Raw genomic sequence first — 12,888 nt, forward strand, 5'->3', positions numbered from 1 at the left:
GGCACCGAGCCCTCGGCGTCCCAAGCCACAGTTCGCCCACTGCCTCCACTGTGGGAGCTGAGCAGTTAAGGGAAAAAAACCCCAAATTCTTCCAACCCTCTGTTGTTTGCAGGTGGGTTTTGCTCAACCAGCAAAGTTCATTTGGAAGAGCTAAAAATGGGGGGTTGGGGGGGTTTGGGCGATCCCAGTGTAAGGATCACACTGAGGGAAGGAAGGAAGGAAGGAAGGAAGGAAGGAAGGAAGGAAGGAAGGAAGGAAGGAAGGAAGGAAGGAAGGAAGGAAGGAAGGAAGGAAGGAAGGAAGGAAGGAAGGAAGGAAGGAAGGAAGGAAGGAAGGAAGGAAGGAAAAGCAACACCCCCACCCCTTCTTTCTCTCCCCACTCCTCCCCCCGTGCACCCGCAGCACCATCCCTGTGCCACGGGATGAGGGACACCAGGACCCCCGGCCTGCTTGGATTGAAACAACCCCGGGCTCTGCCCTGTGCCCACCACCCCCCGCGGGACCCCCGGGCACCGTGAGTGCCACCGTCGAGTCCCAGCGATGTCCCCGGGCTGTGCCAGCCCCGCGCCCACCCGCCGGCCCCGGCACGGCTGACGCGCGGCCGGGCTGACGCTGGGCACTAAATCGGTCGGTGACAGGCAGGAAAGGAATCCGTGGAGCAAAGCCAAGCACAGGCTCCTCTCGGCTCTCCCCGTCTCGCCTCTTATGGAGAGGAGCAGGAGGGAAGAGGGGCCGGGAGCAGCTCCCGTTATGGAGAAGCTCTGGGGAAGCCCTGGCTCACCCGCATCAGCCCCGGCAGGGCACGGAGGGAACAACGTGCTTGGGACGTGCCACCATCCATGGGGACAGCCATGAGAACTGGATTCCAGCCGTCCTGCCCTGGGGTCCTGCCCTCGCTGGGGTTCCCTGAGAGAGGCACCGGGTACCCCCAGGTTTTGGCAGCTGCCAGACCCTCTGTGGTCCCCCGGTGCACGGGCAGAGGGGTGAATGCAATAACGCACACGGGGATTTAAATCTCAGCGGGATCACAGGCAGGGCCCACAGCTTGACCTTACAGCTGATGCTTCTTGGACAGGAAGAGGAGGAGGAGGAAGAGCTCACACCAGGCACTGGTGCCTCGGTGGGAGCAGCCACGCCATTAATTTGGCTTCACCCCGGGGCTTTCCGTGCCTTAATTCCCAATTAGCGCTGACCCTCGGTGCTCCAGACTCAGTTGCCCTCTGCCAAGGCTCGAGCAGAAGGAGCTGGGGGGGTTCGGGGGCTGCTGGGCGTCCCTGGGCATCCCGGGGGCTCATTGCTGGTGCCTCAGCTTGGCCTTCTGCACGGGGTCCCTCCCTGTTTCCTACAGCATTTCCAGTAAATCCTGGGTGGGTGGGGAACCCTCCGGGGCTGGGCGGTGGCCGGAGCAGCGTCGGGCCCGTGTCAGTGCCCTGGGGGTGGCAGGGCAGCAGGGATTTCCAGTGCTGGATGGTCTCACTTTAAAAGCGATGGGAAAAGGTGCTGGAAGGTACCACGGACACAGGGAAAAGCCTTGGGATGTGAATCCCGGGGAAGTTAAATGGTGGGTGGGATCCCCCAAGCACAGCATTGTCACCGTGGGGGCGAGGGGCTGGGGGCACCCTTGAGGAAGGGACATCCAGCATCTGATATCTGACACCTCGGGGCTGCCAGTGCACAACCCTGCTCAGCTTCACACACGGGAGGATTTTGGGGGAGATTTGGGGTCTTTGGGGGCCATGGGAGCTTTGAGATCCTTTAGCACAGACAGCAGGGCAGAACCAGGCCCCATCTCTCTCTGAACACCCTTCCCTCGTGTCCAGAGGGATTTTCTGAGTCCATCCAAGAGTGATTCCCATTCTGGGCTGCAAATTAAAACCCGTTTTGTGCAAACCCACAGAGCATAAAGAGGTTCACAGCCTGAGCAGCTCAGCTCAGTGACAGGTCAGGGCACAGCTGAACCCCCACGGCCAAGTCCAGCTCCCTGGGAACCTCCCCCTGGAGCCGGGGAAGCAAATCCTCCTGCTCTTTCCCACGTGTTGTTGCGCTGGACAAATATTTGCTTTGGAAAGCGCTGCCTTGCCCGAGCCCTGCAGCCAAGGCCGGCCCTGGCACCAAGGCTGCTCGCGGGGACGGATCCTGCTCCGACCAAATCCGTGATTTGATTGCAGGGAAGCACCCAGCCCGGGGCTGGGTTCCGGGGGATGGTCTCCGGGGTCTGGACCCTCCTCCGAGCAGGAGGTGCTGCCACAGCCCGTGGGGTTTGTGGGCTCTGACGAGGGGATCCCCTTCCACAGCGAGGAATCACCCCGGGCAGGGACAGACGGGAGATCAGCACCCCATCTGCAGCACCCCGCGAGTGTGGGAGCGGCACGGGGCGCTCAGGGCTATTTGATGTCAGCGCCAGGCTCGCAGCCCCCCAAAATCCTGGGAGATAGGCTGGGGATACACCTGCAGAGGGAAAAGCCCTGGGAAGCTGCTTCAAAGTCTCGGAGAGGAACCGCAGCCTTCCTGCGCTGTTTCTCAACCTCTCTTTGCTCCTGGGAACGCGCTTTTGGCTGGCGGGGGCAGCAGAGGGGGTTGTGGTGGGAGCCGGGCACGGGGGGGTCTCCAGGGCAGGAATTCGGGGCAGGGACCCCCGCGGTGGCGGCGGCGCTCCCGGCGCTGCCCGCGCTCCCCAGCCCCGGCCCCCGCCCGGCCGGGAGCGGGACCAGCCCGGGGCGCCGGGACACTGCCCTTTGTTTGGGAGAATAAAGTTAGCGCTGTTACTCAGCCTGTCGCTATTCCAGCAATTCCTGCCTCCACTTTCGCTCGGCAGAGGGAAACATTCCTGCCCGGGGACTGCCAAGAAAAATACGCACCGGAGGGACACGCAGGGACGGGGACTGGCAGCGCCGTGGCGGCAGGGATGGCTGTGGGACCGCGGCTTCCCGGGATGGGCATCACACCCCGGCTCTGGGATACCGCCTGTTTTGCATCCCATAAAAACCCATTCCCGTAGGGAACACCAGCATCCCGTCCATCAACACGACTCGGGTCCCCTGGGTGACCAAGCAGCAGCCAGAGGATGCGGGGACAAGGCGTGTCCCCCCCGTGTGTCCCAGGGGTGAAGCTTTGTCCCCGAGTGCCACCAATTTCCATGGAAAGTTTTGCTGATGCCAGCGGGGCTCCCACATGGAGCCCTGGGTTTATTTTCCCGGCTGTTTTCAGCTCTTTACCTTGTGATAGGCAAAGCCGGCAGCCTGCCCCCGAGGTCCCCGTGTCCCCAGGGACCTGCCGTGTCCTTGGGCTATCGCTCCGAGTGGAAAACGGCGGCTGCTCCGATAACCCCGCTCCGAGGGGGGAAGCAGCTGTCTGGAGGAAAAGCTGTGGCAAAATCCCACACACCAGCACCCTCCTCCTGCTCCCATTCCTTCTCCGGCTGGGAAGGCCTGATCCCAGTGTTCCCGACTCCCATCCTGGCCAGCACCCCCTGCCCACACCCGGCTGGGGCCGGAGGACACACGGAGCCTTGTGAGAGCCAGGAGTGGATCCTCCTCCGGCCTTTTTTTTGGGGAAGGTCCTCTCCCCTCCACTTCGTCCCCCAGGGAGATGCTGGCATTGCATCCTCAGCCCCTCCTCTGGAAAACCCCACAGAACAGCCCCCCTGCCACGTGCACAGTCCTGAAGCCCCCAAAAATCCTTGTGAGCACCAAAATCCAGCAGCTTCGATCCGGCTGCCAGAGGAGAAGGCAAAAAGGCTGGGGCAGCACAGCCCCAGCTGGGGCTCCGCGCTACAATGCCCAACCCGGGAACAAAGGGAGGACAGGACGGAGGCCGGGAACGTCCTTTCCCAGCCCCAGGGACATTAAACAAACCCCAAAAGTCCATTCTCCCTTTGTCCGCCCCGCAGGTCACCCGAGGTTTGATCTACAGCCCGGTGCAGCAGATGGAAAAATTCCCGGTGAGGATTTTGGATCAGGTCCTGGTGTTTCTTTTTGCTGCCAGGACGCTCCGTGCTGTGGTGTGAGCCCCAAGGAGCTCTGCTCATCCTTCCAAAGCCCTCCAAAGGGGATCACAGGGATGAATTTTCCCCACTCCCTTCTTCCTGAAAGATGTTAAATCCTTCCTATGACTGGGAGTCAAAGCTGGAAGGCTGAGCCACAGATGTGCTCACCAGTTTGGAAACATCCTAAATTTAAGCCTCAGCTGCACCGTGAGCTCCCAGAATCTCAACCCTCTGAGCTCCCTGCTCTGCTTTCAGCCCAGGATTTTAACCCAAATCTCCACTTTCTGCCAGAATTTCAGCCAAGATGAAGCTGTATTTCCAGTCAGGAAGAGCTGCTGAAGGCTTTGCAGCAAAAGAAGACAAGGACAAGAGGGAGAAAGGGGAACAGCTTTGAGCTGAGTAGGTTTAGGTCGGATTTTAGGAAGAAATTTCTCCCTGTGAGGGTGGTGAGGCCCTGGCAGAGGTTATCCATGGCAGAGGGTGGGACAAGGAGGTCTTTAAGGTCCCGTCCAACTCAACCCATTCCATGATTCTGTGAAAACAGTCCAGCCTGGGACGCACAGGGATCCATCTGGGGGGAAAACAGCCACATCATTTTCCTCCTACCACCCTGGCTTTTCAAAGCAGGCAGCAAAATGCCCCTGAGGTCAGTTTAAAAGGTCAAAGCCTCACTTGGCTTTGCACAACCGCAGGGTTGGGGCCAGCCTGAGTAAAGCCCCTCCCGAGTGCAGCAGAGCACAACATTCACACTCACTGTGGCTCGTGTGCTTTAGGAACCCACCAATTCACCTGGCATTTCAACCCAAAGCCATTTCCATGTCACTCTGTCCCCTCCTGGGCTCCGATAACCCCAAAGCCATGAACACAAACAACCCCAAAGGGCTGCTCTGCACACAGAGCCTGCCTGGGAGAAAGCACAGGATGCAGAGGTTGATGTAATCCTGAAATACCTGAGGAACAGGGCACGGCAAGGGGGATTTATCACCTGCTCCAGCTGGGGCTGTCCAAGCCGTGGAGTCACTGGGAGAAGTTCCAACAGTCCCTCTGAGAGCAAATATCCTGTTCCTGCTTCGGCTTTTGGGCTGGTTTGGGGCAGTTTGGTGGTGCAGGGGGTGCTGCACAGCTGGGCTGGGGCTCAGAGGGGTGAAAAGGGGAATTTCTGGGCTCATCTCACCCCACGGTGCAGCAGGGTCACGGCACTGGGGACACGAACCATGGATGGTGTGAGGCAGGACCTGACCTCTCCCTGAGCCACAGTGGGACGTGCCAGCACAGGAGGGACACGGGCTGTGACAGCAGGGACCCACCTGGGCACGTGTGGGCACTGCTGAGCCCTGGCACAGCTGGAAAAGGGGGAAGGCTGGATTAGAGCCCTGCGCCGGGGCCAGGGAGCTGGAGCACAGCACCAGGCACAGGGACATCCGTGTCCTTATCTCAGCTGTCCTTATCACACCGGGAACACGTGTAGAGCACTGTGCAGGGGACGAGCACACACTGACCGCACACTGACCGCACACTGACCGCACACGGCTCCGGTGACTCCGGCTGGAGAAGAGGGGCCGGGCAGATGGACATCACAAAGCAGCCGGTGCCTCCTGCCCCCTTCTCTGGCCCATATCCTGGAACTTAAAGGTCTCCCCTGGGTGTGACACAGGGCATGGGGTCTCCTGGAGCTGCCCTGTCCAGTTCCCCACGCCCTGCTCCAGGCTGTCCTGCTGCAGGGTGGCCCTGTCCTGCCTGGCTGGTGGCAGCCGCGTCCCCCGGCCCCTCTGCTGTGGTGAGAAGGCAATTCCCACTGGGATGATGCAAGCTCCAGGTGCAGGAGGATGAGGAGCAGGAGTGCTCTGTGGATCCAGGGGTGCTGGTGGTGCCAGCCCCGAGGCTGTGCTGAGCTCTGCTGTGCTCCATGTCCCTTCCCAATGCCCAAAACCTTGTGCTGGAATTTAGGCTCTGCCATGTGGCCCCTGCTGACACCCCTTTACACCAGAAAACCTCCCCTGAGCTCCAGTGGGATGCAGAACCACGTCCCGGGGCAGACGGGGGTGCTCCCACCTCCCTCTCCATCCATGCAGGAGCCAACTCCCCTGAGCCTGACTTTTTTCCTGCCCTGGCCATGCTGCAGCACCTCCTCTCAAGCCATTAATCTGCTGGGATGCACGGGAGCAGCGGGATCCTGTGCTGTCTGAGCTCCTTGGTTATCTCAGCATCCTCCTCTTCCTCAGGGCGGTGATGGAGCCAGCGCAGGGATGGGGACAGGCTCGGCAGTGACCACGCTGCGCTCCGGGGCTGCAGGGAGCACAGGCAGCTCTGCCAGGGAGAGAACCTGGGGCACAGAATGGAGCTTCACCCACAGCAGGCAAACATAGGCAGCTCCTCCCTGAGAGCAGAGGGGGAAAAAACATCTCAACACTTTTGATCCCACAGCTCTTGGTGGCCTGAGCCGGGGGCTGGGAGAAGCCCCATGGTCACTCCAGAGCTTTTGGGTCCCCAGCCCCACTCAGGGCTGGTGGTGCCTTTGGAGAGGTCCAGGGCATAGGGGAGTAGTGGGGACCCCTGCTCTGAGAAGGAGAGAAGGGAAGGGAAGGGAAGGGAAGGGAAGGGAAGGGAAGGGAAGGGAAGGGAAGGGAAGGGAAGGGAAGGGAAGGGAAGGGAAGGGAAGGGAAGGGAAGGGAAGGGAAGGGAAGGGAAGGGAAGGGAAGGGAAGGGAAGGGAAGGGAAGGGAAGGGAAGGGAAGGGAAGGGAAGGGAAGGGAAGGGAAGGGAAGGGAAGGGAAGGGAAGGGAAGGGAAGGGAAGGGAAGGGAAGGGAAGGGAAGGGAAGGGAAGGGAAGGGAAGGGAAGGGGGCAGCAGCCACTGATGGGGCTTAATGAGAGCAGGAATCTCCTCAATTACGGGATAATGCCGGTAATCCCGGCTTTCGGGGGTTTAGGCTGCAGCATGAGCCTTCCTCCCACCCATGTGAGGGTGAGTGAGGAGCTGCTGAACAGGGGAGCAGAGCAGCTCCCTGCCTGCCCACAGACATGAGCCCTGGCACCCAAACCCCGGCACAGCCTCCCCTAAAAGCCACCAGCTGCCCTGGGGACAGGCTCCAGCCCAGCCCCTGGATCCCAGCCACCAGCATCTGCCATCGCCTGGCCTGGAGGCAGGAGCTGCCTCTTCCCAGCTGCCAGGGGGGTTTGCATTTACCTGGGGCTGTGGGGAGCTGCTGGAGCTGCCAGGGGACCCTCACAGAGAAGAATTTATCCCTAATATCCAACCTAACTCTGCCCTCTGTCAGTTTGAAGCCACTCCCCCTTGTCCTGGCACTTCAGGCCCTTGTCCCCAGTCCCTCTCCAGCTCTCCTGGAGCCCCTTTAGGCCCTGGAAGGGGCTCTGAGCTCTCCCTGGAGCCTTCTCCTCTCCAGGTGAGCACCCCCAGCTCTCCAGCCTGGCTCCAGAGCAGAGGGGCTCCAGCCCTCAGAGCATCTCCACAGCCTCCTCTGGGCTCTCTCCAGCAGCTCCAGGTCCTTGTGCTGTTGTTCCCCAGGGGTCTGCAAGTGGGGTTCACCTGAGTGGGGCAGAACCACCCCTCCCCTGCTGCCCAGGCTGTGGGATGAGCCCAGGACAGGGTTGGATTTCTGGGCTGTGAATGCACATTTCCAGGCCTTGCTGAGCTTCTCATCCACCAGCAGCCCCGAGTCCTTCTCCCCAGGGCTGCTCTCCCTCCATTCCCCACCCAGCCTGTGTTTGTGCCAGCCCCTGGTCTCTCCTGGCTCCCTGCACACCCGGGACGGCCTCGGGGCGGATGGGTTGGGGTCGGACGTACCTCAGCCTGCCTGGATAAAACAAATCATCAGCTAAATAACCAGGGGGCAATTATTGCCATCAGCAACGCCGACCATCTCCAGTTCCCTGGGCATTAGTGGGGGTGGAGGGCCCTGGCCCCTCCCGGGGTGAGCTCAGCGGTGACGTGGGGCGGTGGTGAGGATGCTCTTACTCACGGCACCCTGTGCCCTCCGTCACCGGCACGAGCCGGAACAGCAGCACCCTGCCCCAAATGAGCAGGTTGGCTCCAAAGGCTCCCTTCTTCTCTGGAAAGGCACATTCCCAAAGCCCAGGGCTGCCTGTGCTGGGAGCAGCCCCGGCGCTGCGGAGGAGGCGACACGTGCTCCGCCATCCCTCACTCTGTCGCTGTGGGGAAGGGCCGTGTCCGTCCTGCCTTCCCACCATCCCCAGTCTGGGGCTTTTTAGTCTCTGACCTCAGCTGAAACACCCCCAGGCAGACGAGCATCCTTTGAGGGACTGATTCCTCCTGGGCCCTGCTAGAAAACCCCTCTGCGAAGGGGGATCACGCCCTGGGTGCTCGGCCTGGCCATCCGAACGTGCCGGCACCATCCAGGGCTGTGGGGAAGGAGGAGCAGAGGAAGGGACTGGCTAAACTCGTTACACTGGTGACATTTGGGAAGGGTGGTTGGTGAGTGGCACGTTAACCATTATGTCCAGTCTTTCAGGAATGCATCCAGGATCCATCAGGGGAGCAGTCGCTGGGTGAGTCACACCCCGGGCACGAGGATTTAGCCGGGATTTCAGCCCAAGCCACCTGTAATTGCACATTAGTAGAGGGATGCTTGCAGTAATCAGCTGTTCCAGCCACGCCGGCTACGGGGGGAAGGGAGGAGGGCTGGAGGGGTGTCCATACCTCCAGCTCCTCCTTGGATTACAAGGCAAAAATATAGGCCACACAAACAGCCCAGGGAGCGCGGCGCCGTGGCTTCTCCTTTGAAGGCAGGGTGACACTGCTCCTGCTGAGCCCGGGCTTTGATAGGGGCAAGATAAGGAGGGTAAACACACCGTGGTGGTGGAGAGGGCAAGGATCAACCACCCCAAGCAGCCGGCCCCGCCAGGGTTGCGTCCCCATCCCGTCCCCATCCGTCAGCACAGGGAACCTCCCGGCCAGCAGGGAGAGGTGGGAACGGCTGCGAGAATCCTGAGATGCTGGGAGTGAAAATGCGAGTTCTCACCTGCACCGAGAGAGATAACACATCTCACACCGCCCTGCGCCTCCCCGGGCGCCGCTCCAGCCTCCCGCCTGTCTCCAGAGCCACCGTCACACCCACCAGCCCTCGTCCCGCCTGGGAATGTCACTATTTCCCCTTGGCATTGCTGGTGGGACGTGCAGGGGCTGGGGTGCAGGAGTGCAAGGACGCCCCGTCCTTGGCCGATCTCACGGCTCCGTTGTGCAACACCTCGGGCTGCGGTGACAAGGCCATGGATTCCTTTTCCTCCTTTCCTCAGGAAACGCCTCTGCGATGGCTGTCAATCATTCCCCTGAATACCTCGGGGTGCCAGCAGAGGATTTCAATCAAATTTGTCAGAGCCATCGTGTTTCTACAAGCTGGAATGTGTGTCCGAGCTCGGGGATCCACCCGGGCTTGGGAGCAGCAAACCAACAGCAACTTCCACCCCAGTGGCAGCTTGGCCACGTGTGGTTCATTCCTCCAAAGAAAAGGAGCAGGGAAGAGCAGGCATCCGGCACGCTGGGATTTTGGGGGAAGCTGGAATGCTGCGGAGCAGGCAAGAGGCTCTGCACGAGCTGATCTCTTCTTGCGATGGCTCAGGAGGGAAGGGAATGCCTGAGCTGCTCATTCCAGGCTGGATCCAAGAAGTCAGAGGTGAGAGAAGGTGGTTGTCAGGGAAATCACAGAGCTGCTAGCCAAAAAAGCTGTGGCAACCTGTATTTGGAGCTGAACAGTGCAAATAGTCCCGGTACAGAGGAAAAAAAGGCTTTTTAAAGGTTCCTCCGCCTGAGCACACAAAGGTTCTACACCCAGAGGGTGGCTGGGCACTGGAATTGGATCCCCAGGGAAGTGGTCGTGGCACCGAGTCTGCCAGAGGTCAGGAAGAGTCTGGACAACTCTCAGAAGCACGCTTGGGGTTGTCCTTGATGATCTGTGTGGTTCCCTTCCAAGCCAGGGTATTCCACAACTCCAGCAGGAGCACAAACCCTGTTGGGAACAGAAAAGCCTGCACCAGATCCGGCAGCAGGACCAGGAGATAACATCGGGGGTCAATGACAGAGTCCCCACACATTTCTCAGCCTCAGCCTTCCCCTGCAAGGCTCGGACCGGGCAGGGGGGTTGTGCCATCCCCAGGCAGCTCAGCCCCGTCCCGGGAGCACAGAACCCTCCGGGAACGGGCACATCAATGGAGCGTTTGTCCCGTGCTTGGCAGCGGGTGCTGGAGCACAAGGACCCGTGTGCTGGAGCCCCGAGCACGGCTATAAATGGCAAGAGGAGCCACACAGACAGGCTGTTCTCCCCTGCTGCAGCAGCTCCAATAGCAGCCTTCACACCCGCGCTGCCCCAGCGGCTCCCGGGGACGAGAAGGAGGAGGAGGAGAAGGGCAGCGAGGGAGAAACACTGGCACGCCGCAAGGAAAAAGCTAAATAGAGAGATTAAAATAAAATTTAAATGCCATGCTGGGTCTAGCAGCCGCCTGCACAGAGCTGGTGCCACCCTCGGCACCAGGCCCGCAGATTAAGGACAGCTGGAAGCAGGAGGGTTGGAGCAAGATGCTTCTTGCATGCTGGAGTCAAGACAAATTCCTGCCGTTTCAGTGAGTTTGGAGCACGGCCAGGTGTCCTTCCAGGAGGAAAAGCTGCAGCTGTAAAAGCCGCATCGGCAGCCCCAGGAGTGATCCTGCTGCTGCAAGGCTGAGTATTTTTGGATGCATCTCCAGGCACGGAGCACCCAGCAGCCCCATGCGCTGCACCGCACCACCAGCTCCTCCACCACCACCAGTTCCCGAGCTGGGCACTGCCCAGACCACTGGGCTAAGTATAGGGGCTGTATTTATAGACAGCTGCTGTAAAGGGACAGCCACCCCACACACGCCTGCCCTCGGAGCCACGCTGCACAGCCAAGGCTGGGGGAAGCACTGCAGCAGCACTGGAGTCTAAATTTCACCCACCAGATCCTCAGGCACGTCCTGACTTCTCCATCACCCCCTCTGCTCAAAGAGGAAAATAATGACAGACTACAGGCTGTGAGAAAATATATAGGGGTTTTTTTATTTGACAATTAACAAAAGAGGGATCGGAATCTCGGCTGTAAACATTGATAGCTCCTTTCTGATCACAACGAGTACTTTCCACCAACATCCTTTTGTATGGTCTGATCCGCTCCAACAATGCTGAGCCGACTCTGTCAGGGCTTTTGCTGCTCTGCTCAGGGTCACAAATCCGGAGGCAGCTCATTCACCACAGCATCAACACCAGCACCAGCCACCCACACAGAAGACAGCTGAGGGACTAAGATACTTCAGAGCTGCTTCCATACGTGAGACACACTTGGGAAAGGCAGGAGACCACGCTGAGTTTGTGCCAGAAAGAGGGAAACATCTCTAAACCCAGCAGGTGTGGAGAGAAATGAGCTCTGCAAAGGCAGAGCCTGCTCAAGCAGGGACAGGGACTCTGACAGTGCCAGCCCAGCAAGAACATCCCAGCCCTGTTGTCAGAGGGAAGCTTTGGCCCGCGACTGTAAAAATTTGGAGATGCCGAGCCAGCAAGTTTGTCTCAAAGAGAGACTGGCACCTCGTCAGCTCCATTGTTGCAGTGGAACCAGAACTGCCTGGAGCTTGACAGGGGGAAGTGAAACTTCATCTTAGGCTGGAGGGCAGCCAGGGCTGGAGGAGCTGCGCCCAGCTGCCAGCCGTCCCATGGGAATCTGGCCCAAACACAGCTTTTCCTGGGAGATAAACCCTCCACAGCCTCTCAGCCTCCCCTGCTCTGAGAGGAACCACTCCGCAGGTGGGGCAGCTACACACAAGAACCAAGTCCCAGCTACTCCAGTCACCTCTCGCTGCTCACAGCAGCAGGGAGAGTCTCCCAGTGCCACCCCCACCGCAGGGACCTCAGACCACCACGGGCACCAGGCTGCCACCTCGGGCCACCCTCCCCCCCCCAGCACCGCGAGGAGCACCAGCAAAAGGGAAAATGCACAACAGCAAAGAACAGCGTTTAGAATAGAAACCTCCCTTGGCTGCAGGAGTGACCTGACAACAGCTACAACACTCCCAGGGATTCAGAGCTGCTCCGGACTGAGGGATGGAGCAGCTTGAGATACAGGAGCACCTGGGCAGATCCAGAACCAGGATCTCAGCTCGCCCCTTTCAAGGTGCCCAGTTGGTTCCAAGCCTGGCTTTTGGGGGGAACAGGGTCGGGTCACCTCCTCCTCATGACACTACCCAGATGGACAAGCAAATAAAAGTAATCCAACAAATTTGAATACACTGTATTTATTCGTAACAGATTCTAAAGAATCTAGTGAGTCTATGTCAAGCCCATTGCATGACAAGTGATACAGGTGTAGGAAAAAAAAAGACATTTAAAACAAACAGAACAATGAAAAAAAAAAAAAAAAGAAATCAGTGCCATTCAAGCTACTGGAATCTTCCAATTGCCCCCTCACAGGAGGCAGCACAGTATCACTGCAAGGTCTAGAAAAATTCAGGTTCAACCCATTCACAAGAGTCCCACCACACACACTCCATCAATCAAAAGTGCAATCGCAATGGTAAGTCGCCCTGTCGAGCTGTTGGCTGTAGGGGATCTTTCTGGACATCTCAAAGGGAAGGAGGAAATCTCAGTTTAGTGTGTTGTTGGGTAGGAGCAGCCTGTAAAAAACAACCTACATGGCATCTATGTTCAGTTTAAAATGCAAGAAAAAAATCTCATCTTCCTTGAAGCCACAAAAGTGGCACACTTAAGCTCCCAAAAGCAGCCCTTAAACCAGTTTTACCTTGCACTGGCAAATCTCAAGCTCCCACCACAGGGATGAGGCTCCGGGGAGTTAGGGGACTTGGCCGTGAAAGCAAAGCTGCTCTGCGGGGAGGCAGCTGAAACCTGCAATAGCTACACGGTGGTTGG

This window comes from Aphelocoma coerulescens, chromosome 23, assembly GCF_041296385.1.
Source record: "Aphelocoma coerulescens isolate FSJ_1873_10779 chromosome 23, UR_Acoe_1.0, whole genome shotgun sequence".
Taxonomy (NCBI): Eukaryota; Metazoa; Chordata; class Aves; order Passeriformes; family Corvidae; genus Aphelocoma; species Aphelocoma coerulescens.